The sequence below is a fragment of the Chrysochloris asiatica genome, unplaced genomic scaffold (assembly GCF_000296735.1).
Source record: "Chrysochloris asiatica unplaced genomic scaffold, ChrAsi1.0 scaffold00023, whole genome shotgun sequence".
NCBI classification, from domain to species: Eukaryota; Metazoa; Chordata; class Mammalia; order Afrosoricida; family Chrysochloridae; genus Chrysochloris; species Chrysochloris asiatica.
This window is the reverse complement of record NW_006408541.1, coordinates 3780263-3784833: the sequence shown is the minus strand read 5'-3', so window position 1 is coordinate 3784833 and position 4571 is coordinate 3780263.

Here is a 4571-nt window from a genome sequence, read left to right as displayed (position 1 = left end):
TAATATTAAGAAGCCAACTTCTTACGGCCTTTTCATCTTCTGATGCTATGTAGGGTGAGTGGACCCCTGAAATTACTGTCCTGAAATCATCTTTAAACCTTAAACAAAAGCATCCCCTGAAGTCATCCCAAAAACAAACAATAGTCTAACATAACTGGTCCAAAAGGTCTTCCGTGAGCATTATGCTCTTTGATATGAGATCAAATTAACAACAGCAATGCGAAAGATTAAATGGGAACCTTAGGGGTCAGTGAGTGTGTGTTGATGAAAGAACAGCTCAGACAAGGAGGGTAAGAATGCCATCAAGGTCACTGATCTGTCTGTGTGGAAACGGTTGGATTGACCTATGTTTTGCTGTGGATAGCCTCAGCAACAGAAAAATCAATAAACCATGAGGGGCAAAGAAAAAAGGAAGCAAACTTTTGATATCCAAAACATGGATAAATTTCACAAACGTTACGCTAAGAAGATAGATACAAGAGTGTTGGTAAGGAGTGGTTTCTTTTCTAGGAGCTTCAAGAACAGGTAGGGTGAGTCTGTGGCTTTAGAACTCAGACAAGTGTTACCTCTGGTCGTGGGTAGGGTCATTGACTGACAAGGGGTACAGTCAGCCTTTTGAGCTGATGGAAACGTTCCATATCTTGATCTTGGAGGCTGTTAGCCAGGTGTACACATAGGGGAAAATTACTCAAGCTGAACACTTTAGATGGGAGTCCTTTACTAATTAAAACATTATCTTTCCATATCAGCACATTCAATCTAGTTCATTCTTTCTAAAAGCTGAAGAGATTTCTATTGCAAAGAGTATATATATACATATATATATTGTTATTAAGTGTCTGTCGGTTCAGTTCTGGTTCATAGCAACCCTGTCTAGGGTTTCCACGCAGCTGCTGGAGAGCCTGAACTGCTGATCTTGTGGTTCAAACCGACTTTGCCATCCAGTGCATTAACCCACTGCACTACACTGGGACTTCAAATATATGCGTGTGTGTGTGTGTGTGTATTAAACCATTTGTCTGCACGTGGACTTTTAGGTTCTTCCAAGCTTTTATGTATTACAGACCACGCTATGATGAACACCCCTGTGCATATCCACAGGGTAACTTCCTAGAAGTGGAATTGCCGGGGGCAGAGGGCAGGAGGGGGAGTTGCACAGAAAGATATTGCTCAATTACCATCCAGATATATTGCAGCAACACACGCTGCCACCCACACCATTCGTTCTAGAAGGCCTGCGTTCCCACACCTTCACCAGCTCTGGGTCGTACCACCCTTTAAAATGTTTGCCCATCTGATAGGCAAAAAGTATTCCATCTTTGTTTTGATTTCGTTTTTAATGAGAGTTACTCTGTCTTTACCCATTTCCCATATTGGATTTCTGCATCTGATTTTTGTTTGAAGAAAGGACTTGTTGCTACAGAAAACAAATTAACATTTGAAACTAGAACAAAGGAAGGATCATGTTCCTTGAAATTTAACTCCCAAAAAACGCAAGGCAGAGTTTCTCCGGGTGAGGGTGGGGGTGGGACCTGGGTAGGGGAAGCTGTGTGGACACCACCTTACAGCTCTGTTTTGGGGCAAGATGCTTTGATTTTTCCTTCCTCTGTGAAATGTTGTTAAGTGCCCTTGAGTCTGTTCCAACTCATAGTGACCCTATGCAGGGTTTCCGAGGAGCTGTTGGTGGGTTTGAACTACTGACCTTATGATTCACAGCCCAGTGCTGTGAAATGAGGGTAAGAATAATACAATAAACCCCGCAGAGGTCAGAACTTGTGTAAGGTGAAAACCTGTCAGAGAAGGAAAATTTCAATATTTTCCACTGATAACAGTGATAGACAAGTTGTAAGACTGCACCCTATCAAAGGTGGAAAACCTGCGAGACCAGAAAATATAATGCAGTCCCGACAAGTTCCGACTCACAGGTTTTGCTGTGACTACTGCTTTGAAGTATTTTAAAAAGACTAATGGATATATTGTGCCAGACCTACCCTAGGCATCATGGGAGTATCAGCCATGGCTGTGATGAACAATGGTTCCCCTGGAGATGGCTCTGTGGCCTGAGTGCCTTAGTTTTTATCTTTATAAATCGAGGCTGTTGGGCCAGATCCCTTCCAGCTCTCCTTTCTCTTTCCGGTTTCCTGCCCTGTGGATTTTGCTGTTGAAATCATCTGTCAGAACCCAGCTTCCCCGCCCAAGGCACCGTCTCTCAACTCCTGAAGTCACCCAAGCGACAACATACCATCCAGGCCATGCTACCTCTTGATGGTCTCTAAACTCCAGATCTTACCTGGTCACCTGGTCCCAAAGCAGTGAAGTCCCTGTGAAAACAGCTCCTTCAGCAGAACTGCAGCCCCATTGGTTCTGGTATTTCTGTCCTGAGGGTTCACACCCAGAACACCCACCACACTGGTCCCATGCCCCCTGCACATCACCTCCTGCATTCTTCCCAGGGACTCAACACAAGCAAACAAGAAACCCAAACCAACTGCTGTCTATTCTGACTCATGTCAGACAAGAAGTGTTACACAGGATTTTCAAGGTTGAGCCTTGGAAACCCTGCACAGGGTCGCTATGGATCGGAACCGACTCGACGGCACTTAACAACAACAATAACAACAATCTTCTGGAAACAGATTGCCAGGTCTTTCTTCCAAGGGGCCTTTGGGTGGGTTCAAACCACCAACCTTTCAGTTAATAGTTGAGCAGTGCACCCCTCAGAGACTCCCACAGACCCCAAATTCCAATTCTACTTCTTGGCTGGTCAACCTCCCACACCAAGGCAACCTTCACGAACTTTCCACTCAGTCCCCACCTGCCGGGGTATACCTCATGGAACTTCAAACCAGGGAGCATTTTCCTTCCTCTGGTGCTGATCCAATACCAGTCCCCATAGGCTGACCACTAATTTCTCTCATTGAGAAATTCTCTTCCCCTCAGTGCAATGGGCCTGGACAAAAAGGATCTGCTCATTTGACCACCAAATACCCTTCAAGTAAATTTCAACATCATCTATTAATGTGTTGACCTCTGGCCCCCATCCTATGCCACTTTTCCTGGTGGCCCTGGGTCAGATTGTCAGCCCACCACTGGGGTGATGTTGCCTCATCCTGGTGCAGCTGTCCAAGGCTGAGATATTGTCTTTCCACGTTCTGACAGCAGGATCTCTCTCTAGCCCCCGGCATGTTCATAGGAGCCCAGAACCAGCCCTACTTTTTCCCATTAAATAATCAGTTCTAGACACACATCAAAGCCAGGTCAGCGAGGAGGCGAGAGAGAGAAAGATGCTTGCTTGTTTATGAGCTGTTCGTTCTGATAGTTCTTTTCATGTTAGCTTGGAGGACCTAGAGAAGCACGATTTTGATGGGATAATTATTAAATGAGGTGCAAGGCACACTCGTTAAAGGAAAAGTGATTTCTACAGGTGGCCCGAATGTGAAGTCATTTCAGAGGGCTTGAAAGCTCAGATCCTGTTGAATTTAAATTCTGGGCCCTGAAGCGAGAGTTTGCCAAGACCCTTTTTCTTTCAGTAGATCATTAGATATCAACAGACAGGCAGACCTATTACGTGCTGTGGTGTAGGTTCTGACTCATAGAAACCCTGAATATGGTTTCTGAGGAGCAGCTGGTGAGCTTGAACCGCAGACCTTGCAGTTCATACTGACCTTGCAGTCCAGCACATTAACCCACAGTGTGGTGGTGGTGTGGAATTGGTTCCCACTCATAGCGACCCTATATAGAGTTTCTGAGGCTGTAAATCTTTACGGAAACAGAAACCCTCATCTTTCTCCCAAGGAACAACTGGTAGTTTTAAACTGTTGACCCTAAGGTTAGCAGCCTGACTTGTAACCACTACATTAGCAGAGCTCCTTATAGGTTGGTAATAGCAATAATGTCTGGTGCTTATAGAGAACATACTACGAGTTGGACATCAGCTAAGTATTTGACATGCAAGTGAGGTGTTGTGGGATAATGCTGTTTATCACAAGGTCAGTGGTTTGAACCTCAAGGTCGGTGGCTCAAACTCACCAGCTGCTCCTTGGAAATGCTACACAGGGTCACTATGAATTGGAACCAACTTGATAGCACTTAATAACAACAATCCCATCGGAAGACTCCTGGTGTGATGACGTAACATCAGCACTGAACTTCCAACTACAAAGTTGGCAGTTCAAACCCACCAGCTGCTCCTTGGAAACCCTGTACAGGGTCGCGATGAGTTGGAACCAACTCAACGGCACTTAACAACAACCATCCCATTGAAACCTCACCCCCTTCGAGAGTATTTGACTGTTAAGATTAGCATCTCTCACTATATAAGAAGGTCGGGCCAAGTCCCGGCTGGCTCTCGGGTCCTTGCTTCCAAGATGACAAAGACAAGGAGAAACAACGCTTATGCCAAAAAGGCCCACACCAGTACAGCCTACCACTGCACAAACTGCCCCCAGTGTGCACCACCACAAGTCCGTCATTTGATACACAGTAGAGACCCAGGTAGCAGGGATAGTTCCGAAGCGAGTGGCTTCAATGCAGACTTGTTTCCCACGTGATGTGAAACCACATCATGGAGG